The following is a 26,494-nucleotide window of genomic DNA, read 5'->3' as shown; positions in this document are numbered from 1 at the left end:
TTCTATATAATAAAAATGAGTTGAGATTTCCTTCCTGACGATTTACCTCGCGAACGGGTTGACCGATTTGCAATGTTTTTTCCCTAATCGATTCGTTTGGGAACCGCAAGGTTTGTATATACAAAAAGTTTTTGAATTTAACGGGGAAATGTAAAAAATCATTACACCCAAAAAACAAATCTGACAATTATTGTATAAAATCTGGGCATATACAATCCTGTAAGCTTTTTATACAGATATTGTATTAAAATAATACAAATCTGTATTGTTTCAATACATAAATTAAATTGTATTAAAATCTTCCGAAATTGTATATGCCAAATTATTATACAGTTTCTGTAAGGTTCTTATGCAGAATTGTATTAAAATCTGCCATCCGCTGGTTGGGTGTAGAATACTATTTTGGGTCAGCTGTTGAGGAAAACAAAACAAACGCACGCAAATTGATCTAGAGTGCGGTGCTGCAAATAGTTCAGTACTTACAGGGAAACTGTTCCGTTTTCCATCCCACTGAATATATATTCATCTCATCGCAAAACAAAGAAATATAGCAGCAATCTCGTCGCTTCTTTTTGTTAACACGCGTGCTCACTGGTGAAAAAAATCACAAAAATAAGAAACCAGCCAAATTCCTTTTCATTGCTTTGTTTTTGATGGGATAGAAATATGAGCTATGGGATGAAGTGCCGAACCGTTCCCCTATGACATTTGCAACACAAACACCTGGGCAAAGCTGGGTATTTACGCTAGTCTATATAATAAAAATAAGTTGAGTTTTCCTTCCTGACGATTTAACTAGCGGTGATGATGCCTTTCTCGTGCGGTAAAAAAATAGTATTTGGCCATAACTTCCAAGCCCATTGGCCGATCCGGCCAATTTTCAATAGGAAACAATGGGGCAGTATACTGCGTCGAATGCAACCTGTTGCGAGTAAATTGGTTGAGGGTAAGTGCAAAAAAGTGAGCTAAACTTTTTGCTCTTTTGGTGCGCACACACACACACACACAGACATCACCTCAATTCGTCGAGCTGAGTTGATTGGTATATAACACTATGGGTCTCCGGGCCTCCTATAAAAAGTTCATTTTTGGAGCGAACATATAGCCTTTACGTATATGTACTTAGTATACGAGAAAGGCAAAAACGGTTTTAAAATTCCATCATCTGAACTACCGGAATTTGGCTTTTTGTAAATTTGCGGTGGCTGGTTATAATTTGAGAGAACAATCAATAGGTTAAATAAACAGAGATATCAATATCAATCAAGGCACTGTTGGAATAATAAATATTTCAAGATTTTAAGGTTTTAAGAATTATAGATAGAATTAAAGAATAAGTGATATGAATAATATTATTTGAAAATTTTAAGATAAATAAACGCAACTGGAAAATGGTCACTAATTTCCCATGAACATTGAAGTTGCTATGCCACTCCTTTTTGGAACATTCTCATCTGGTTAGGGAATGTCTTGAGAAAATCTTCAATCTGTATCCGTCTATGACACAAGATAATCTATTGAGATTAGTTGCAAATTCGCATTTTTTAAAATATTACTAAGTAATACTAATAATACTCAGACCTCTATTTGATTGTGCTCGAAAAATGCGTGAGTTTTTGAAACGCAGTTTGAAAAATAATATTTTGATTATGATCCGATCCGATTGCAGTAAATCAGTTAAAGAATATATGCCCGTACAATAAACAAGTTTGTGAGGCGTATTTTGCATACAAAAAATTGTATTTTGGCCGTATATTCTGAGCCCATAATCCGACTCATTTTCCACAGAAATAATACAAAACTATTCCTCGTCAACTGTAACTTGTTGAGAGGTGGAATTTTTAAAAGCATTGAGCGAGTTCATAGTTCGATGTGATCCATTTTATATATAAAAAAAAATAAACCCATAGTCCAGTTCGGCCACTTTGTAATAAGAAACAATGGGACTCGATTTTACTTCGAATGCAACTTTTTGCGAGCAAATCTGTTAAGGATAAGTGCTCAAAAAATAGTGAAACTTTTTTTACGCGGTGCGAACATATACCCAAATACACACACATACACACGCACACACAGACATCACTCAAAGTCGAAGGATCAAAAACAAATACAGAAAATAAAAGGAAGAAGGTAGAAAGTAGAAGAAAGAAGAAAGAAGGAAGAGAAAAGAAAAGAAAGAAGGAAGAAGGAGAAAAAACATAAAAAGAGGAAAGGGGGAAGAATTAAGAAGAATGAAGGAAGAAGGGGTAAAGAAAATATGGGAAGGAAGAAAGAAGAATGAAGTAGTAAGAATGAAGAAGGAAGGAGGAAGAAAGAAGATAAGAAGGAAGGAAGATGTAAAAAGAATAGAAGAAGACAGAAGGATAAAAAATAAATGCAGAAAATAAAAGGAAGAAGGTAGAAAATAGAAAAAATAAGAAAGAAGGAAGAGAAAAAAAGGAAAAAGAAGAAGGAAGAGAGAAAAAACACAGAAAAAGAGGGTAGGGGGGAAGAATTAAGACGCATGAAGGAAGAAAGGGTAAAGAAAATATGGAAAGGAAGAAAAAAGAATGAAGTAGTAAGAATGAAGGAAGAAGAAAGAAGATAAGAAGAAAGAAGATAAGAAGAAAGAAGAAAGGAGGAAGAAGGAATATGGAAGAAGGAAGAAGGAAGATGTAAGAAGGAATAAAAGGAGGAAAAGAGGAAATTCTTAAACAACGAACTACCATGAGTCAAAGAAAAGTCATCTTCGAAGATTACCTTCAGAATCAGCCTCCTACATTCGTGCTATGCTTCTTCAGAAACAATGTTCGGAAAATACTTCATGACCACCCTAAGTTAATAACCTGGATAAAGACGTAAGTCTCTATGATGAATTCAAAAGCTTTTATAGGCGAAAAAATTAGTCAAAGCATGGTGCTGTACTGGTTTTGCTTTTACAATGCTGCAGAGACCGATTTTAAAATAGTCTAACTAATGTAAAATTGCAAACTCGGAACCATTCAGACGACCAATTAATTGGAGTAATGTCCACGCTCAAATTTACTTGGAATTCCGCGGATAGTCGTTTTATTTAATTTTTTAACTCATCAAAACGAAACAAAATATTAAAAATAATAAACTCTGTAAAATGGATTAATGAAAAAGCAAAATTTGCCGCTATGAAACGAGTAGATAGCGCCACCGTAGACCAGTTCCTTCAAAACCTCTCGCATGTTAACCTACATATACAGTAGCGACTTTGTTTTGATGCGGTGAGTGCAAAATAAGTTACCTAAAATAATCCATTCTGGCTAGTTTCGTTCCGATTTACCACAAATTTTTAGCAATCTTTCTGCCCTGAAATAAATGTCTCGTCAATGCAACTGAGTAATCCGTTGACTTGTAGGGTATGGTAATGGTAATGACTGAAAGGAGGACGGGAGGACATTGTCTGAAAAAGGAGGACATGTCCTCCCCAAGAATACCATCTGGTAAGCCTAGCTGACACCAAACGCACAACATCCCATGTATTGGGTCTGTATCTGTAGACTGCTGACAAAGAACGGTCGTTTAACATAGTACACACAGAGGAATCGATCCACTAAGTTAGTTTGGCGTTTTGTTAAAATATCTAAATCCCACGCAATTCTGTGATCTCATTGATGCTTTTAACAGATATCCTTCACACCTATGCTCTTGCTAAGCCCGCGAAAAGCTATGGAGAATGCTCGAAAACAAAAAATAAAGTCGACTGCGTCGCAGAATATCCGGAGATTGACCGTGATATCATCAATCTCCGTATATTCTGCGTTTGGTTTTGTCTATATGAAAGAACCCCGCCATACAAATCGGCGGTGAGATGTGGATGTCAAAATCGAAATCGTGAAGGAATTGGAGACTTGATCACTATTGTCGTGACTACCCAGGACATAATTGATGCTACCTGACGTAGCAGGAACTTGGCAGTACCAGGATCTGATTTCCCAACAAACATACGAGACGGGAAAATCGTCTTTTTCAGCTAAAAAACTAGTTTATTGTTTTTCGGGTTTGTGTCACAACGTTCTAATATGGTATTAGGTCGATAAGTCGACGCAAGGCTCCAAGGATTAGGTGGGAGGAGTCGGTAGGTATGGATTGGTAGATCGGTAGATGCAGCTGGTCACTTTCAAGTCATTCCCGAGCAACACACTTGTTGTATAGATCCTTCTGTTACTGATATGTAACCAAATATGGTCAAATTGGAGTTGCTGCAACCAAATTGGTATGATTTGTGCTGTTTGGGTAGAAACTTTAGACCAGGATCTCGCCCTTGCCAGCAGATTTACTGTTTTAAAATCTATTCAGCCCATGTGCACAAAAACAAATTTGCAGAACATGTACAATACCATTGAAACGACGTGAGCAAGAGTAGGGACCCCTTCAGCTGCACAAATTGAAGGCACTACTGACGCCAAGCCTCTGGATTGCCGCACGCATCAACATACGAATCATCAAGCACTCCCCGCAAGCCGATACTCCTAATTCTCCTCTCCGCACTTGCCCGCTGGAGCAGCAATAATTTCCTTGCGCCATTGTAACTATTGAAAGCAGGAGAGAACGCTCACCTAGGCCGATATGTCATTAATGAAATTCATCAAAGCATATTGCACGGAATGACGAGCAGCTCTGCGGCCTCAGGGGCACCGGTAGTTCTCGTGAGAATATCAAGGCAGCAACGGTATCCAAATGGTAGAGAGAGTGGGGCAACTTGAACAAGGGTAGGTGGTAGGAGGTGATCTCAGGCATGTTGCCCTGAATTAAAAGACCCTATGAAGAGTTGAACTTTGCTATAATCCAGTTTTTAACATGTTTAAGGTAGAACAAGCACAGGTTCGAATACGGCTTCCCCTGCCTATCCGAAATGTTCAGACGGCTGAGCTCACTCTTTTGCATGTCCTACCAGTAATAACACCGTCGGAAGAAGGTGCGAAACCGCCAGAACGCAGAACAGTAGGGCGGGGTCGCAAGCCTGACAATCAGGACTGCCTTCATCCTACAATGAATGCCATAGAGGAAGGCGGGTCATCTTGGCAGAAGGTTGATGTCGATAATGTATGGGCACCTTTGAACCGGAAGCTATCTAAATCCAGAATGATTGAATAGACCTCGGCACTTTACCGATCATTCGTTGAGACGGGTCGTCGGTTACGAAGAAGCTTTCGAGGTCAGAAAACTACCCATCGTAGTGAGTTTGGATCCACCACCTGCCTATGCTAGTAGTCCGGGCGGCAACAGCCCAACAAACTATTTGAGCCGAATAAGCATGTTCAAATAGTGCTTTACATCGCGTAATAAATAAAATAGTTTGATCAACATGAAATCAAAATTCTCCGAAGGCAGGTCCATCTATCGATCTACGGTTTGTCACAATGTGGTACGATAACAACTCTTGTTGAAACTCGTACAACTCGTGTTGGAAAAATCGCAACTAGTTGCACAAACTACTGTTTAAAGATCATTGTTCTAAGTTCATACATTTCGCGATTTGGTTCAAATTTTGCAGAGTCATTCCTCATTCAATGAGTTAATGTAAAACGATTCAGATCAATGATAAAATAATTTAATTTTGAGCAATCAGCTTATGCAAATTTTCAATGGGACTGGTATGCGGGTACATTCAATATGGGACAAGGTTGGTTTGGTATTTTTTCACATTTCTTTCGAACAAAGTCTCATTTTTTATCATGTTATAAGGAAGTATGATAAAGTTGAATACTATTCACGGAGTTAGCTCGAAAGTGACGAAAACCGAAATGGGACTGATATGCAAGTAGCGGCAGTTAATGTCATTTGACAATAATGCCGTAGTATCTGATTTAGAGTAATGACCTGTTGGATCTTTAAATCTGCTAGATAGTTAAAGGATCTTTAAGGCGTTACATGTTTATAAAGAATGTACAATTTTAAATAACTCATGAAAAAGTAATCGGCAAATTTTCATCATAAAATCGAAATGACATTTCTCGCCACTGCCCAGAGGCTAATGGAGGCGTAGCCTCCTTAATTTAATTAGAAAAGATGACCGAAATCTAACTTGGAAACATGTTGAGGCGCTGGCTGTACATCGCCCAGGGTGGAGATCTTTCAAGTCGATCCTTTGCACCACTTGAGTTGTACTGGACCCATAAGTAATGTAAATAATTATTTGTAAAATTACACCCAAACCGGTGATTGTTAGATTTCCTAACAATTTTGTACATAAATCTACTAAAAACTTGTTAGATTCTTATACAAAAAATGTGAGTTCACAAACAAATATTGTGAGAAAATCTTGCAATTTGTAAATAATGATTGAGCATTTTCGCATATGCCCAGTTCTTAGACAGGTTTTGGTAGGTTCTCATACAAAATTGTTAGAAAATCTAACAGTCGCTGGTTGGGTGTACTTTAACACAAATTGTATTCAAATGTTATTTAAATATAATAGTCAATAAAACGGTTCCCAAGTAGCACACGCAAAATCTTTCAAAGAACACCTGCTTTCTATTCAGTTTCATTAAACGCATTGGAAAAACATCAAAGCACGAAAAAGTTGCACCAAGATGTCAAAAACGTTTGAATTGTTATCAATGTTTCATTAACATTGCAATGCAGTACTCCATTGGCATTTGGAAATAAACAACCAAAGAATACGGCACTGCATGTTACATAGACGAAACAAAATTGTTAAGATGCATATTTTTACCATGTAAAAACTTTAATGCGCCTTTTGGAATTGAATTGTTTGTTTAAATTACGCTACAGATAGGTTGAGTGTATCTTCATGTTTCATTTAGCACCGTTCAACGTTTTGACAACTCACAATTTATTCCAGTGATCACAATGGGGCGGCTCCATACAAGTAGGTGGCCGAAAATATTTTCATTTCATTTCATATTTCACATTTATATCGTAGATTAATGTCTAAAATATGTGAAATAGTTGTTTTGCAGTTCATTATTGCTTCTAGGGTCTCCAAACTTCCAGGAATACAGCTCATTAATCTCCATGGAATATATCCCTTTTATCTACGAACGTAACATGTGCACAGCAATCTATAGTTATGTATTTTATTGAAGCACAGACCTGTGGAGTTCGAACTAGAAAATTGTATATTGTTTTTGTGTGTATTGAGTTGTACATATGTTCTAAGTTGCCCAAGGACTCCGCGGAATACAGGTTTTTGCATCTACAAGCGCAACAGGTTGTCTTTGAAGGATTTTTCAAATTGGATCAGACTCTTAACCCTCAAATCAAGTAAAGAGAATACAATATAAAGCTATATGAAGGCTATTCGAACTCCATATAATAAAAGCTTCAAGATGTACAAGTATACTGCAACAACATTTATTTAATCATTATGTACATGAACATCCTCAACAAAATCATCATTTATTTCTTCAAGATAGATTAAAATATTTGTTAGGGCATTTTTCTCTGTACTCGAATCTGTGGTACTGCAGGAACTTTCAGTCACTAAAAAACTTTGAACATCTTCTGGATATTCTAGATTTGATATATTTTGAAGTCGGTTACCTTGAGGGAGCTTATCAAAGGATCCGACGAGTTCATAGCACGAATGAAAACGTCATGACAATTATCCTTTCCTGGCCGGTCCGACTTTTTGTAATTGCTTATGTTGACACTCAGCTGCTTCTTCAGCCAACATTCCAAGTGCGCTGGTGAATGAATTATTATATCCACAGCATGGGCAAGGATTTTATGCTCCGTAGCAGGAATTTCATACCAATCATTCAGCTGTAAATATAATATGTAGGTTGCTTTAAAATAACTGTCTAGCTTTTCAAGATTGATGGACAGGACAGCGAAGCTTTGGCAGATATATTCCTTTTTCAACACGATCTACCTGACGTCCCCCGTGAGCTCTGAATACTTCAATGAGTTGCCTATAATTCATGCTTCACCAAGCACTAAGTACAAACTCTTCCCGCGATTTACCTTCGCAACCACAGCTCAAGATTCACTCAGATAGAAATTCATAAATGCTGTTTATTTATTTCACCTAGGTACATACCAATATTTTTCGAAAAAATTTCTGATACAGACATTTTCGTTTCTTGCATGAAGCCCCGAAGATTTACGTAATCCTAAGGAGTCCATTGTTTTTTTTTATATTTATTTACTTGATACTTGATAGATAATGAGTTGCATCCTCTTGGTGAGCCTGCGCCGATAGCTGCATAAGCTATCGTGTACACAACCTACCACGAAGCCTACGGCACTTTCCGTGGTATCTACACTCTCTATTTGAACTATTCTTGATGCTCTTTTGGCATACGTATGAAATTGGTGTTTTTGTCTTGAATAGTGCTGTGGTAGAGTGAAGGACTATCAATCACAAGATCCATAAATCAACTCCAGTTTTATATTTTTATTTTGTTTTTTACCACTGTAGTATTTTTCAACTTTATTGCAATTTTACAGCAATCGAAGTATGCTTCCGTAGGTTTCACCCAATGCGCTTTTTAGGTTGCAAGAGAGTTATATTTGATGGCACATACGCAAAGATTGTTTATTTCCGAATAGTAGCACCACAGTGAAATTTTCAGTAGTGAAGCAAGTTGTGCTGCTTGGGTTGTTTTAAAGAAAATTATTAAGCTCTTGTCATCTTTACAGATACGTATTTCGACCTCAACTGTAAGGTTGTATTCAGTATCTCATATTTGACTCGACTTAGTCGGTCAAATGCGAGCACGCTGAAGACGGCCTTACAGTAGAGGTAGAAATAGGTATCGGTAAAGAATCGTAGTAAGTCGTGCCGCGAATCGACGTGTTTGTTTTTCGTTGTCACAGTTTTTTTTTCAGATTATTTTCCGTCGATTTGAATTGGGAATTTTGCCTCGAATTTTAGAACTCCAGTTCAAGTGTTTTTTGCTCTACCCGGAAAGTTTCAAATTTAAGTTGCATGTATATGTGTGAATTGCATATATCTCGATGATATTCCGTTAATCTGTTCCTGTTTGAGTTAATTGAACTGTTTCGGAACTCCCGCCAAGCGAATACCTATCGTCAGATCGGTGCCCCGTCAGAAACAGGTGACTGTGAAGAAGCGGTATCAAATGTGTCAAATATACGGTCAGCGTTTGGCGTATCTTGGGAAGCCGATTTTTCTAGATTCATTCCTCAATAGTTCCTGCTGAATTCTAGATCGAAGAGCTTTCTGGAATTACTAAGTATCATTTTAAATTTATTGCTTTAGTTTTCCTCTATTATTTTAATTCTTTCTGGCCTGTGTGTCCACATTTATATTACCATGTTTTTTTTTTAATTTGTGCGTAGTTGTATTAGGCCTTGCAAATAACTCCAGCTCACTTCATTACTGCAAGCTGTAAGGGACATCAATGGTTTTGTGGGAAGCACGAATAAACGTCGCTGGCATCATAAATTCAAGGAGCACTGGTCATTTAGAGATGGTATCCGTAAGTGAAATCCTAATTTGGTAAGTTTTTGAACATCATTTACGTTAATCTAAAAATCGGCACGTCATCTAAATCTACGTTGAAAATTAAATTGAGTTTATTATACAGACATTATTCGATTTTCGGAAAGTTTGCGAAATGATTAAATATTTTGTAAAGTCGGGTTTGCAGGACAATCGCACCAAGTTGTTTCGTCTATATTAGATTGCCATTACTTCAAATATCATTTAAAGAATAACGAATTGTAAGTCAAAAATGTTTGTCCTTATAATACTATGAATTGGTTGACGTTTTGCATGTTTTTTTATTTGATGAAGTGTTTTCAGGGCAATCGACTGAAAATTATTATCAGTTCCACAGAAAATTCACTTTCTCTGGAATGTTTTGTTGGTTCAAAATTTCTTAATAATACAATATTCACCCATTCATATCGGAATTTAAGGTTTTCAGACTATGAAATGTGTCACGTGAAGAATCTCTTCATGTGTCTTGGTGTGAAACGAAATATGCAATATTCCCAGGGTGAATTGGGTGTGTAAATTTCGACATGAATTTTATATTGGACGAAGGGAAAGACTTATTACATTCATTATACAGTTTGTACTAAGTACTTTCTTTTAAGGAGAACAGTGCATTACCATTAAAACGATGTTTAGAGTAGTAAACATATTTGGTTTAGAGAGATATGTATTGTATCGTAAACCACTTAGTGTTATAGAACGTCACCAAAAACTATGTGGTTTTTAATGAGAGGAAGTGCTCTTGTTGAAGAATATTGTTAAACATTCAAAACGGATTTCATATCGTACAAAAAAATTAGTGAGCATGCGAACGTACGACTGCTATAAGAGTTTCAAATTAGGAGGTAATTACAAAAATTATGAAATCATTGAAATGTGGTATATTTTCATCAACACGGGAGTTTGTTTATGCATTTTACGTTCTTTTTTATTCTCGTTCCAGAGGGCGAGTAATGGCGCTTGAACCTAGGCTTATACAAGGTGCTGTTTACAAATTATGTATCGCATTTGGACATTTGTATGGATGATAATTTATTTGTATGAACAGTAATGCTTGGTTTGACCCCCATCCTCTCTCTTCAGCGTATCATAATTTGTGAACGATCCCTAAGCCAGGGCACTAGACTAAAAACTGTGTCCCATCCCACGACGTCGAGGACCCAAGGAGTGTACATTAATCCTATTAGCTAAGTCACTCCCAACAATTCATCAATAATCTTTCACCCCTGAATGTGAAACGGTTGGTACGGCTGTCCCCGTTTCTTCCTTTCGTGGATTCAAAACCCTTCGTTGATCATGTTATTTATTGCTAAATAATCTGATTACCGGGGAGTAATGAATTATCCCCCATTTCAAGCCTGCACGGTGGGACTGGCCGTTTTAATATTTGTGTCCTATCTAAGACTAAGACAAGACAAGACAAGACAAGACAAGACATAAAGCCTCAATCTGTCACACTTCTTTAATCAACACTTTTAATTGAGAAGAAATTTATTTAAAAAAAATACTTACGGGCTCTCAATTGGAAAAAAATAAATAAGAGGGGAAGGGGCATTTAATATATTTTCTTTTCTTTCTCGTTTAAGAGAGCGAACAATGGCGCCTAAACCTAGGCTTTTTAGCCAGGGCAAGATAAATAACTTCGTCCCATCCCAGGAAAACCATCAATGGAGTGACGTAAATTTCTTAGCATGGTCACTCCCAACGTAAGTTCAAACTTAGTTTATCATTTGCTTATAATGGTACTAAACTATATTCCCTTCAAACCATCCACCTTCTTGACATCTATGAGGGCGTCGGTGAGTCGCTTGCCTCTCGTTAAGTAGATGTCATATCATCATGTACTTCCCTTCCCTAGTAACGGAGAAGATGGGCGTGGCCAGCAATGGTAGCTTTCATGCTTTATCGTTTTGGACCTCTAATTGGGTTGCCATTAAATCCCAAATAGTAATCCATAAGTAGTTGGGGAAGGAAGTTAAAGAATATACATGACAGCTATCAGTATGCAATCTACGAAATACTCCGTTACAACGCAACGCAACGCAACGCTACGCGCAAGGTAGAAATAGGTAACGGTAAAGACTACAACGTGGTGGAATTAAATGGAATAGTACTAAACTCGTCTTATGAGAGGTTGTTTTGATTTAGGAACGATTATGCTCTTATTATTCTCAAGATGAGACAAACACTATACATAGGTTTAATTTACACGGTTTGGTTTTAGCCGATTTAGACCTTTAGCGTCTATGAAACAATTAATGCGTTAACTCCCCGAAAAAAAAAATCACAAAAATCAAAGAAAATTCAGGTGGTATCTAAAAAGATGTGAAAATTTAGGTTAACCGAGAAATTGATATTCTAACCGTGTAAAAAACCTGGGTGTATGGTCAAATATTGAGTTGAGTTTGAGAATCACTGATTTCTCATGCAGACGGCGCTTATCAGTAATCAGGGAATAGTTATCAGCTAATAAGTAGGTGCGTTCAAAAGTTTCGTTGATGATAAAGCTATACACAAGTAAAATGCAACGGCTGTCTGCATCTTGGTTATCAAACAATTACAGTTAGTTGACAAAATAGATTACCACATATCCTGTGTTAGAAAAGGTGTGCTTTACCGTTCCGATTTTTGTCACTTGCTATGCTTGTCACATTGATAGCTAAGCAATGACGAATACTCAAATTAGTTTAGTATGCTGAATCATGCTGTTGTAAAATTGTAGTTTATTTTTCCTTTTGAAAGTTGTTTGGATTCCCTTATCGAAATTCCCTAAATTTAAGTTACCTGATACGGCGAGGCGGCTTCGATGAGTGATTGATTTATTGTCCGACGAGGGCGTCCAGATCGACAACAATGAAATGACGTCTTCGGTCAACTTGTCTTTATCGTCACCATCCCCTCACTCACACTGACTGACCGACGCGAGTAAACGACCGCCACTCAGCTGGGCTTTTTTTTCTATATAGGTACTGATTACCCGCGGTGTAAATACGGTAAATGCCCTCCGTTTGATTGTTGGTTTAACTAATGGTGATAATGATATGAAGCCGGCTGAAATTACTCTGATTAAGCGAAGCGATGGACTAAGTACAGGTACTTACGGCAGCGTCCAATAATTACGCAACTCAGAAATTAGCATATTTTTGCATCTTTAATACGAAAGACCCAAACATATTTTGGGCTCTTCACCTCCTATCATAGTGCTTCGTAGTTTGTGGACGGTGTCCAAGCGTCGGCGTAGGAGAAATTGATCAAATGCTGTGGATTAATTTCTTTGCTGCACACCATGAGGTCGTCGCCGGCCGTTCAATCGCGACTAGCTCGTTATCTGCTACTAATTTCATGTGAGATAAGATTGAGTATCGGAGAGAGGTAATTTTATTGTAAATGAAAGCAGCTCATAATTGATTAGTAAGGCGCGGTGGCGTGTGGGTTGCTGTGTCTACGTCTCCTTCGATAGCTCAGTTGGTAGAGCGGTGGACTGTAGTAGTGATTGGGCTAAATGAACTCAATATGGTGGCAGTGATCCATAGGTCGCTGGTTCAAATCCGGCTCGAAGGATTCGTTTTTTTACTTTAGTTAGAAATTCCAAATGAATGCATGTATTGAATAATTAACAAAAAAATAAAGAATCTACTAATAGTCATTTCTTTTTGCTAAATGACTACAAGGACGTGGCCAGCGCCATTATTGGTCATTTGAATGTTTGAGTCACTAAAACTTGTACACTAAGAAGGTTTAACCAATCCCATAATTAGCAATTCAGATGATTCCTCGTACAATTTCCATGGAGTCGCAACCACAGATATGTGTGGTCAGTCAAATCTGAGCACTCGAGGCTCGATTGTAAACAAGAGATAGGTATTATAGAGGAGAACTAAAATTGTTTAATTCTATAATCATATCGTCAAGCCAAACAAAGTCATATGCCTTCGCTATATTAAGTTTATCGAATTACTCAAGCTGAATATCGTGCAGTTTTATCGAACAATTTTATAGCTCTTGATACCTTCATGGTGACTAGCTGAATGTCAAATATGCTTATCAGAGTTTTTATTGATATGACAACATTCCGTTGAAATACCATGCTTTCTTATTGCGAAATGCAGACTGAATGTATGATAACTTCTCAGTTTGGATGTTTTAGAAATTTAGATTTTTTTTCCAAGCACCCATGCTCCCAGAAAGTATAAGCACGATTAAAAAATAACATTACAACTTTGATTTTAGGGAATAATTGATTATTATGCTTTAGATACTGCAGTTCAGCATCACTTTTCCGAGATACTTTTGATCGTACGCCAAGGAGTGGGATTTTGATCAGATAGTACCCATTAACTTCAGCACGGACCGTTTGTCAATGATTTAGGCTACATTTTCAATATTTAAAAAAAGTTATGATGGAGTCCGCTTCCCTAATACGCTTTCACATAGGCACATTGTCAAAGCACAATTTCCTGGGAAAGGTTTAGCAATTTCCTGGGAAAGGTTTAGAGGATCTATCTTCTCGAGTACGGTTTCGACTCCTTTTGCTTTGGATCAGATTACCGTGTCAATCGCGTTATAAACTTATATTAAAATCGGCATTGGCGTAACTACAGGGGGGCTAGGGGGGCTATAGCCCCACCTAGAACTAAATTAGCCCCCCTAGAATGTTTGCCACTTTGCATGAATATTGTACTTATCTAGCTCTCTGATGATATATAGGCGTAACTGCCAGGAATGAGTTCTCTTCATTCACATATCTCTCTCTACGAAAAATTGAATCTATTTTAACAAATTTTCGAACTTCGAATAATTGTTATATCTTAAGAATGTGAAACACGAAAAATAGTACGCTTCCTTGATTCTCCAGCGCCAGATATCATTACTTTAGGAAATTGGAGTGGGAACAGTGATTCCATGCTGGTGCAATGCTGATTGAATAAATAATAGAAACAACAGACTAAGAAAACAAATACAATTTCTTAAATTTTGATTGGATAAAGAAAGTTCTAGTGGTATACAGAACTGTCTGTATGGTCTTAATATTGACACAGCATAAAATGTTGGACACATTGTTTAAGGAACACAGGGTGCTTAGCTTATCGGCATATTTCTAAAAAATCCTGATTTAAAATTGGTTTTCTCAGCAAGTATTAAATCTTTAAATATTTTAAAGTTTTTACAGAGCTTTGCGAATATATTTATTTAAACCTAGCGTGTTCATAGTTCTTAAAGATGCATGGCCTTTCTGGAAGAATTATCAAAAGAATCCTTTCGAAAAAGTGAGAGCCAAATGTCGGGGCCGAGCGAATATCCTTGGACATCCGTCGAATATCTGAATTATCATGGGCTGTGTACTCACAAGTATGTTCTGACAGAACGAGTAGCGCTAGTGATACATAGACGATGTACCCAATATTCGGATTAGTATCGTCTCTTACTTTGTTTCGTTTTGTCAATCGAGCTCATATTCGTGTGCTAATGGGCGCCTACTATTCGAACGCCGATTGCTTCGATTTAGAAATTCAAATCTCATTCAAATAATTCATGCTTCCATTTCGTATCTTTGATTATTATTTTAACACAATCCGCTACTACCACACCAAATAATGCTGAAAATGTCGTCCACGTATCTCCACCATTTCTCGGGTAGTACTCCTTGTTCCTCTAGGTTGTCCTCAAAATTCGAACAAGGAGTACTACCCGAGAAATGGTGGAAATACGTGGATGACATTTTCAGCATTATCAACCGGAAAGATCTACCCAGGATTTTGGAAGCGATAAACAACGTGCATAAAAACATCAAATTCACCCACGAGGAGGAAAAGGAAGGTAAATTACCTTTCTTGGATCTACTGGTTATCAAGGGAACAAATGCAACATTAGACTTCGAAATCTACAGGAAGCCCACCAACACCATGAGAGTTATCCCATACACATCAAATCATTCGTATCAGCATAAAATGGCAGCTTTTCATCACATGATCCACAGGATGCAGACAGGATGAGCGAAGAAGGAAAAACGAAGGAGCTACAACACATCTTGGAAACAGCGAGGATCAACGGATACAAGGAAAGAACAATACAAGCAATCATCAACAAGAAGCAGAGGAACCTACGGAAAAACGAACTGACAACACTGACACCGATCGATGAACCGCTGAAGAGGGTATCGGTCCCCTATGATCGACACATCACCCACCAGCTACGCCATCGACTGAGGAAATTCGGCATCGATTTAGTATTCTCTAGCAGAAGCAATCAACTGAAGACACTGTTAGGCTCCACAAAGGATAGAGTAGAAATGTTAAATAAGCCCGGGGTTTATCAAATTAATTGTTCATGGTGTGATAAAGTATATGTAGGTCAAACAAAAAGATCATTAGATGAAAGGTTCAAAGAACATATTGCAGAAGTAAGTAAGGCTAAGAAGGAAACTGATAAGGGATTAAATTATGAGTTTAGGTCTAAGGTAGCTGAACATGTATATCAGAAAAATCATTCAATTACGACATCAAACACTAAAATTTTAAGAAATGTCTCTTCTCCGTGGAAACTTGATGTTGCTGAGAGCTTGGAAATCAAAGGCTCTTCAAGTTTATACCTAAGCATTAAGCGCAACAAGCGAGTAGAAGTAGGCACCATAGTAAATGTAACTAGATAAGTACCTAGATAAAATAGTGTAAGCTGCGATCATTTTCTTCAAGTCGAGTCAAGTACGAGACACTGAAGACGGCCTTACTGTTGAGGTCGAAATAAGTATCTGTCAAGATATAATTAAGTGGTGAAATTCAATGGGATTGTATTAACTCGTCTTATGACAAACAATTTAAGTTGAATAAGCTAGTTTTTTAGCTGAACAAGCCGAATTGTGGCGGTTGGGTTTCTAATCGCTTAAAGTTTTTTTGAAATCTTCTTCTTTTTCTTCTTATTGGCAGTACATCCCCACACTGGGACAGAGCCGCCTCGCAGCTTAGTGTTCATTAAGCACTTCCACAGTTATTAACTGCGAGGTTTCTAAGCCAGGTTACCATTTTTGCATTCGTATATCATGAGGCTAACACGATGATACTTTTATGCCCAGGGAAGTCGAGACAATTTACAATCCGAAAATTGCCTTGACCGGCACCGGGAATCGAACCCAGCCACCCTCAGCATGGTCTTGCTTTGTAGCCGCGCGTCTTACCGCACGGCTAAGGAGGGCCGGAAATCTGACGACAGAAAATTCGTCATTCACGCGCAACCTCCTGTGAAATGATAGTTCTGAGACGAACCGACAATGCGCCTTTCCAATCACAGGCAAAAACTGACTTTTGAAAGAAAATTTCTTTTGTCTACTCTGACATCAACGTCAGATGATTTGCCATCCATGGAGAAAAAACTTCTGCAGCGTCGCCAAGCGATTATGATTTGCACTTTGAAGTAGGGGAACTGTTCCGATCTCCATCTCACTGTACCATCTGTACCATCCATCATATATCCATCTCATCGCTAAACAAAGAAATACGACACCAAGTTCGTCGCTTCTTTTTGTCAACATGCGTGCTCACTACTGAAAAAAATCACAAAAATAATGAACAAACCAAATTCCTTTCCATTGCTTTGTTCTTGATAGGATGGAAATAGGAGCTATGAGATGAAGTGGCGAAACGTTCCCCAATGTTCGTCTCGGCTTAACTTCCTCTAGTGTATCTGAGAGAACCCGATTTGTTTTCTATAATGTTCCTATCCGATTACAAACAGAAATAAAATCTGAATTTTGAAAGAAAATATCACTTGACTGTTACTGACGCCAACGTTTCTGCAGCGTTGCTCTCCGACGAGCGTTTGTGATTTGTTACTGACGGAAACTTCTTTCAGAACCGCGGGAGTACAACCGACGCCATTGTTTGCTATCAACCCTTTCTTTTCATAAAATGCTGGTCCTGAAATAGTCGAATTTTAATCAACAATGCGTCTTTCGAATCACTCACAGCAATCAAACGTTTATCCGAACCTTGTGTTGTGCTGCTGCTGTCCGACGGCCGCTCGATGATTTTTCGCTAAGACGCTAAGAATAAAAGTTCAGCACTGCCACTGATATCCCGAGACCGCAATCGACGCCTAAGAAGAACAGATTTTCTTTCCACAAAGCGTTTTTCTAATCACTGATAGAAGCGAAACAATGGTCTGAGCATTGCGTGGATATTTCTCTTGAATACTGCTACGGTGACGGCCAGCGCATTCTAATCCATTGTTTTTAATAGTTGGGGAAATTCTAAAAGAGTTCGTCGAACGATTGATACCAAAATCTCGAAAATCGGTACTTTTCGTGAAGGCCTCAAATTTGAAAATGTAGAATTACATCCCTATCTTTGAAAGGACGTAATCCTAAGTCAAGAATTAGCCCCTCTAGAATTTTTCGTTAGTTACGCCAATGAAAACCAACCAAAATATAGTACAGTAACCTCCGCTACAAGAATTCTTGAACGTTCCTTGTTCCGTGCCACATTCCATAGCTCAATGAACCATAAACCAGCTCTCGGAAAAAGCAAACTCATTGCTCAACTCGTTACAAAACTGATATTATCAGTACTCGTAGTATTTATCCAACTTGGCAAGCCTTATTTATATTATATTACGACTCATGCTAAAAAAATAATCTTTGTACAACTAGTTACATAAACTATTATTTCAAAATCATTAGAGGATCCAAAAAGTGGGTTTCTTTCGCTTCGAATATTTGGACTGAGACATTGATCCCTTAACCCTTTTAGGCCCATGGAATCATACAGCAGCTGAATTTGCGTCTTACTTTACTATACTGGGTGTCATTGCAATTTTTGGAAAACGAAAGCGTCACGCCGAAAGGGAAGATTTCGAACGTTACTAGCGCCTTTATCGTTCGATGAATTTTGGAGATTTATATATCAATCGACTCGAACACTCTCCAGCAATTTGTCAATTTCATTGAAACCCAAGATGATTTACATGTATAATAGAATTGTTTTCCTGTTATGCGATGCCTATGCGCACAAATTTCATCGCATATCAGTTGCGAGAACGTTTTCTACGTACAAAAGTGGGGCCCTCCTTAGCCGTGCGGTAAGACGCGCGGCTACAAAGCAAGACCATGCTGAGGGTTCGATTTCCGGTGCCGGTCTAGGCAATTTTCGGATTGGAAATTGTCTCGACTTCCCTGGGCATAAAAGTATCATCGTGTTAGCCTCATGATATACGAATGCAAAAATGGTAACTTGGCTTAGAAACCTCGCAGTTAATAACTGTGGAAGCGCCTAATGAAGACTACGCTGCGAGGCGGCTCTGTCCCAGTGTGGGGATTTAATGCCAAAAAGGAGGAGGGGAAAGGGAAAAGTGGAGGCAATATGTGTGTATTTTTTATCCGACGTTTCACGGTAGTGTATGCGATGTTAACGATTTTTAAGCGAGTTTGTTCGTTATACTTTGCGATGTAGTTTGTGATAACAAACTCTGTTTGACAGATAATCCGATTTCAATTGAGTTTGTTTGCAGGAATATGCGATGTCAACTAATGAAACTGAAATAAACTCGTGAAATAGCCTACTGTGAGGGAAAATTTATAAATAAATTGTTGAGCTTCGCACCACAATGCGATTTTGATGAAACTTGGATCGGTGGTTGTCTGGGCGTTCATTCCTAACACGGACATCAGAATGATGTAAGTCATGGGCCTTCTGGTCCACCACAAGAATTTATTTGTGTATAAAAGAAGCAGTGCCTGCCATGTGCGAGTCATTCCAGTGTGTGACAGCAGCGCGTACTGACGTGCGTTTTGCTCGCGCATTTTTTCTCGTGCGTTCGCTGTGTTTACGTACACAGACACAGCATGCAGTCGTCAGCGATCAGCGGTCTGCGAATATACATGAAAGAAAAGGACGCATTTTTAGCGAAGAGGACGACTATGAGGACGAAGGGAAAAACAACAACGACAGTGACGGTGATGGTGACGAACAAACTGATAACTGCATAGAGTCCGGTACTGGAGCCAGCGCGAAGAGGCGATTGTGTACTGCATCTGCAACAACAAGCGATTATCAAGAGGACAATATTCCCAAAAGATCGTGCGGTGATGTTATTGCTGATGCTGGCGATAGTGGAGAAAAATGTCATTCGGACTGGAAAGTATACAGCACACGATCCAAGAAAAAATAATTAATTTTATTCATAATGCATTGTATTTCATTGTTGTGAAATATTGCTGTTCCAGAGAAAACTTTCCTTTTTCCGGTTCAATTTTTAAACTACCGCAGCTATCACTTCATAATTTTTCTCTGCTGTTAGGCATGGCATTATACGATGACAACGCCAAATATCAGATTTTTGATAAGAAAATTATTTTGAGCTTTTTAGTGGAATGTTTTCACCTGTCATAAGACGAGTTTATACCATCCCATTGAATTCCACCACTTAATTGTATCTTGACAGATACGTATTTCGACCTCAACAGTAAGGCCGTCTTCAGTGTCTCGTACTTGACTCGACTCGAAGTCGAAGACGAAGTCGAGTCAAGTACGAGACACTGAAGACGGCCTTACTGTTGAGGTCGAAATACGTATCTGTCAAGATACAATTAAGTGGTGGAATTCAATGGGATGGTATAAACTCGTCTTATGACAGGTGATCAGATTTTTGTTTCAGTGTATTGAAGATTTCCAGGCTTGCGGTAGAACTTTGACAGCTGCGGAAGAACTTTACGGAATCCGCAAAATGGAAAATTTTGAAAAGATTCGCAATATTATCTCATGAGATGAGCCAGCCGCGGGCTGAAAATCTCAAAAATAAAGATAAAAAACCCATTTGTGTTGGTGCCCTTCTAGTGCAAAAAAAAAAATAAAAAAAAATGAGTGAGTGTTCTTTAGCGTGTTTTGCACATAGAGAATAGTATTTTGGCCATAACTTCTGATCCAATAATCCAATCTGGCCAATTTTCAATAGCAAACAATGGGGCAGGATTCTCAGTCGAATGGAACTTGTTGCGAGTAATTCTGCCAATGCTCCAAAGTTCCAAAAGTTCCAAGTTCCAAAAAGTGTATCTACAAAATTTTATACACATACACACATACACACACATACATACATACGCGCTGCGAAATGGTGAGTTGATGTCTGGGAAGGGGCGACCTACACAGCTCTGGTCCTCACAAGCTTCAATCTCACGCTTCCACGGGTCTTCCGATGACAATCGACCGCCAGCTGAGGGTTTTGTACTTAGCTGGTAGTGCAGCCTGGGCACTGTTGTCCTTCTGACATCAGCTAGAGTGAGGGGGTGCGACCAAGGGGACCATCGTCCCCAACCAACTAATCCCAAGGCGTTAAGCGACCCGTGCCTAGGGGATGCATGGCCAGTGGGGTGACATGATGAGCTAGGCCTTTAACGGAGCCTGTGGGGTACCTGGGCACCCTCCACAGTAATTGTCCCTTACCGCGTCATGCTGGGCTCTGGCGTGGTGGACTTCTTTTCCCGAGCAACTCGTGGGATCAAAATGGAAAACCAAGTCAATTCTTCAATTAGTGGTAGTAGTGTAGGCGACAACCCCTTCGCAAGAGGTGGGTTGTTCAGGTCTCCACCTAGGAGGCCAGAGGCAATAGTCGGCAGCTCAGTGCGCAGCGCCAGCGTGGGTCACCTCACCATCTCCCAGGCTCCGCCGGTAGAGGTTATAGACGGCCCATGGCTTGTGAAAGCGATGAACCGCAAACGCGATGGGCTTTCGGCCTTCGGGGATGGCGACGGGACAGTTGGACGCCATCATCGACTTTGCGTTATCGAAGCATAATATCAGTAAGGACCTCATGGGGAGCTTGCTGAAACTTCGAAAGTCGATGTTGGACGCCAAGCTGGAGAGGGCGGTCGGGACGGCCAAGTGCAAACCTGTGAAATCCGTGGAGTCGAGATCTACCCAGACTGAGGCCCAATGATTCGCGAAGTTGGCGGAGGAAGTCCTAGGCGAGACGGTCAAGGTGAGGGCACTCACGACGGAGGTGAATCTAAGGGTTAAAGACCTGGACGAGATCACCGAAGTCGAAGAGCTCGTCACGGCACTGCGGCGACAGTGTGAAGTGGAGATGCCCACCGCAGCCGTTCGGCTACGGAAAGGTCCGGCAGGGACGCAGGTAGCATTGGTTCGGCTATCTGCAGCGGACGCCTCCAAGATAGTCAAGTTAGGGAGCGTCAAGGTGGGATGGTCGGTGTGCCCTGTGGGCATATACGAGCAACCCGAAGTTTGCTTCAAGTGCCTGGAACCGGGGCACAAGCAATGGGACTGCAAAGGCCCTGACAGAAGCAAGCTCTGCCGACGCTGCGGATTGGAGGGACATAACCCAAGTAACATTTTTAGTTTTATAACGATCTTCAAAACCATAATTTTCTCTTCATGACTTTAATAAAACCAGCATAAAACCAAAATGTTACTGGGGAAGGCACAATGCTGCATGAACCCTCCCAACTGTCTGATTTGTTCCAGCAAAGCTGCGAACAGCAAGCACCCCAGGGGGGGGGTTCGAAGTGCCCGGCGTTTAAGCGTGCTGCAAAATCACAGTGCAGGTAAGATGGACACATAGGTTGATGCCGGAGATAGGCACGAAGGGAGATCGAAGCTCAACATGTTCTGCAATTTGATATATATGGAGAAGCAATCCGGTGCTTGCTGCTTGCGACTAAAAAATGAAAACAGAGCTCACTTGGTGTAAAGAATCTTGCATTCTTGCGTCGCTCTGTTTGCTTCGGCGTGTTTAGAATTTCAGTCATCTGTAAATTTAAGTCAAACTGTAAAAGTCTGATAACATTTGAACCGTTTGTTTGAGAAACTGCATATGAAACATTCTTGGCCAAAATGAGATTTTTATATATTCTGAATCCTCGTCCAAAAGTTATTCCGGCAAAAAAAAACGAAAAAAAAATTTTGTTCAGGAATGTATGAAATTTTTTTTCGTTTGTTTGAGAAACTACATATGTCCACGCACTTTGAAGAGCAATTGTGGAGTACTGCTTACAGTTTTTGCACCAGAAGTGCCCCAGGATGTTGAGTTTTGCCAAAAACTATTGATCTCTGTCGAAGAAATCGAAAGATTCGGTGCCAATTTGTTCGAAAACTATTTTTTTTTATATGGAAATGCTAATATCATCTTCCAAACTTGGACGTACATGATCATGATAGCATTAGAGGCGAAAGTATAGAATTGATAGTTCCGTTAGGATACGGCAGGCATGAAGAATGTTTTTATAGAAGTCGATTTGAAAGCGAGCGGAGGGCAATATTTGTGATGGCACATATCGCACGACCTTACTTCTGCCAAGCTCCCGTATGAAGGGGGAGGGAAGAATATCAGTGTGGAAGCTGATATATCTCCACTGGCTTGGCAGAAGGAAGGTCGTGTGATATGTGCCATCACAAATATTGCCTCCGCCTGCTTTCAAATCGACTTCATAAAACATTCTTCATGCCTGCCGTATCCTAACGGAACTATCAATTCTATACTTTCGCCTCTAATGCTATCATGATCATGTACGTCCAAGTTTGGAAGATGATATTAGCATTTCCATATCATTGTAAATCGTTTAACTTCACGTAGAAGTAACACACACGAAATCATTAATTTAGTTTTTTGTTGTTTTCTCGAAATAGTGTAAAATGGACTTATGCAGTTTCTCAAACAAATGATTCATTTACTGAATATAATTCTATATTTAATGACAGAATAGTACTGTAAATATATTGTTTTGGAGACACAACATTATGCTATATTGAGATGCGAGTCTTGGTTGATTACGTTAACTTAGAACACAAAGAAACAGACGTCTTACTTAACACATATTCCATCGTACACCTTTTTAACGGTTGATTTGATTTTTTGTAGCTGGTCGGCTACCGATGGCGCTTTCCGTGACGATGATTTTTTGGATAAAATGCTCGTAGAAATGCTGAAGATTTTTCACTAATAATTTTCCTTCGCGATTTTAAAGTAGTTCCAGTGAAAAATTTTAAAATAGTTTCCAAATGAATATTTCTAAAGATTCTCCCATCCATGTCTTGAAAATATCCCTAAAAAAATTAAAAAGTAATGTAATAATGTAATAATGTAATGTAATGTAATAAAAAAATTGCCAGGTCGATTAACGCTGCCGCCGCCGACCAAAATTCTGACAAACGCCGCCACCGATGATTTTCGGACCGGCTCACACCTTCAGTTCTGATTTACCAGCAAAAAAATCAACTACACTGATGAAAATAAAAATTTGATTAAAAATAATTACTTTCATTTATTCGTAGTAGGCATTGGCAATTAAATGATGCACAATAAGTAATGGTGCTGATATCCATCCTAGATTAGAAAACTTCACCGGTTCTGCACTTCATCTCATAGCTCCTATTTCCATTCCATCAAAAACGAAGCAATGAAAAGGAATTTGGTTTGTTTTTATTTCTGTGATTTTTTTCACCAATGAGCACGCGTGTTAGCAAAAAGAAGCGACGAGATTTCTTTATTTTGCGATAAGATGAATATATGTTCAGCGAGCTGGAAAACGGCACAGTTCCCCTACATGTAAATGTTTTAAAAAAGGCCGCAAAAAATAAATTCCAGTAGAATATTTAAAAAACATTATTTCATACTTTGGTTTGCATTTTCTGAGAAATTATATTATTAAACTTGACTAAGACTCGGAGTTTGAAGCCAAAACATTTAATAAATTTTGTTGACGTATTAGCAGTACATATCTCTATTTTAGTAGGGTTACTGCTCCTTGAATTGTTTCTTATTTTTGTGATTTTTTTTTCAGCGGAAAGCACGCATGTTTAGCAAAAAGAAGCAACGAAATTGATGCTGCAAAGCATTAAATCGCATCCTTAACATTCGCATATCGCTAATTTTTGTAACCATTGGCGATTTAGCATCATCTCTTCCATCATTAATTTCTATGTCGATTTCGTTAGTGTCGTAATTTTTATGCGTCGAATAAAATATGTGAATTTTATTCTCATCTAAACATTCTAGTTCCGAGCAGCGCATCCTACAAAGGACGAAATGCTGACTGGAACCATTAAATCTATAGTAGTGTATTATTTTGAAATATTCAATCAGTCTCTTACCTATGTACGAAGCTCAATAACTATGCATTATTTTTTACTGGCACTTCGAATCAATAAGTGTAAACTTTGTCACTATCTGCAATACTTGTGTAGTGTGTCCTCTCATCAATTGATCATTCGACCTAATAATACTATACTTCACGAATAAACTTCTGAAGCGTCTTCGATTTGCTGCTCTCCCTCCGTCGTCAAAAATATCTCTTTCTAAAACCGATAGAATCACTGGCATCTCACCATGAGGGAAATAAGTTCACTTGCATCTGCAGCAAACTGGCTCACATTTCTATACGGGGCCTTCCGGGGAAATAGTAAAGCTTATAATTTGCGCTCAATTTATTGGAACGTAAACGAACAGTCTCGAATGTCAATTCATATGAAAAATTATTACATTTACTCGTTTTTAGCGTCAAATTTGCTGCTTTGATCCGGATTGTCTCAATAATTTATCAAGCTGAACAGTGCTAAAATCCAATAAAAATAGTTTTTGTTGTATTGTAGTCAACAGTAGACATTTTATGATCGATTATATTTAACGACAAAATCCATAAATGTAAATCAATTTACAATATAATACAATCCGAAATGCCAGTTTGTCTTTCAACTATTAGGCTTCGAAACATAAGGAATTTATTTTATAGTCAAAGGATTGCAACTAGCATAAGCTAGGAGTTTAACTTCAAAATGATGGGCCAGTCTACTGCGGACGATATTAAGAATAATGCCTCACACCACAACAACGACTCGGGAGGCCGGCCAGCATGAAAATGGCAATACGATCTAGTTGGAAACACTTTTGGTCAATTATTAATACTGCGGGACCACGCGGACTTCGACGCACGCTCTACGGCTCTGGTGAGATGAATTTGACCGAAACGATCGCGGCGACAAACGTTAGAATACTGAGCGGCTGAGGAGTAGTCTCAATCACCGCATGTCACGTTGTCACACATAGTCCAATGTACCGCGGACTAATGCCGTAGAGGAGATTTGTTGATGCTATTTTCCCTTGTCCCTTGTTTTTCTATCTGTCTTGATTTAGGAAGTATTGGGAGAAGAGATGTTTCTAAAGAACGGTATGCATAATAGTGAGATGGTAATTTAAATCATGAATAAGAATATGACAACATTAAAAGTAGTATTGCGGTTTTATAGCAGTTTTAAGCCAAGCCTGATGCTAATATTGCTGCTGTAAATCACAATGTGTATGCACCGACACCAGGGCTAGATAATTGATAAATAATAATAATAATAATAATTGCTTGAAATTCCAAGTAATATTCTCGTTTTCTTACGATTTATTCATTTATTCATTGGGAAGGATTGCGTCAATAATATCCTACAGATTTATGAATGCACCATATGTATGAAACTCAATAGTTTTGCATTATTTATTGTTCATGCTTAATGTTTGTAATGTTACTTTGCTAATTTTCCTTGTTAAAATTCTACCCTACATAGTCTAAATATTAACGACACATAGGGGCAGTACCTAATGCTTTCTATTTTTATTGACTAATGTTTACAACTTAAATTAATCTATCCCATCGCATTTTCGTATCATAATCTGGTGCTTTCGATTTTTGATAATTAATGGAACATGTAGCTTCGTCAAAATAAGGTCTTATCAATCGCTGAGGGTTGTGAAATGCACATCACCTGCGGAAAAGCACTCGTGTTGAATAAAGTATAAACGATGGTGCGCGTAAAACCTAAACAGTGTTTCGTATTTTAGATTTTAGTGTACAACATTTCCTTAGCAAATTGTGACGCCCTGTTCCGTTGAGCTCGATGCATATCGACCTAAGTTCGACGTCTTATAATAGTTGGGGCCACTTTCACGCATGCGCTACCAATTACGCATATAGACAATACGACATCATGGGCAAACGAGAATGATTTCGAACAGGCCATAGCGTATGTTCCCCGCGAACCCGTAAGCGCAATTGGGTTCCCCGTAAAC

At 38.7% G+C, this 26,494-nt stretch overlaps 1 protein-coding gene and 1 non-coding gene across 3 annotated transcripts in view; one reads left to right on the top strand and one right to left on the bottom strand.

The window, feature by feature from the left end:
- LOC134210804 (2-acylglycerol O-acyltransferase 2-like) overlaps positions 1-25,422 on the bottom strand; it is a 75,295-nt gene extending 49,873 nt beyond the window's left edge. Inside the window, exons 1-2 of one of the 2 annotated variants that reach the window (XM_062687086.1) lie at positions 25,262-25,422; positions 24,535-24,738 (exon numbers count right to left, since the gene is read on the bottom strand). The gene's annotated coding sequence lies outside the window, so the exon portion shown is untranslated. Of the gene's footprint in view, positions 1-12,226; positions 12,381-24,534; positions 24,739-25,261 lie in introns of those variants that run through there. The other variant, XM_062687088.1, reaches the window with a different exon arrangement.
- On the top strand, positions 12,893-13,003 carry Trnay-gua (transfer RNA tyrosine (anticodon GUA)). The gene is made up of 2 exons: positions 12,893-12,929; positions 12,968-13,003. It is a non-coding gene; the product is annotated as a tRNA-Tyr (tRNA).
- Positions 25,423-26,494: the final 1,072 nt, after the last annotated feature.

Source organism: Armigeres subalbatus, chromosome 2 (genome assembly GCF_024139115.2).
Source record: "Armigeres subalbatus isolate Guangzhou_Male chromosome 2, GZ_Asu_2, whole genome shotgun sequence".
Lineage (NCBI taxonomy): Eukaryota > Metazoa > Arthropoda > Insecta > Diptera > Culicidae > Armigeres > Armigeres subalbatus.
Note: the sequence above shows the minus strand (reverse complement) of the source record. Positions and strands in the feature narration are given on the sequence as shown.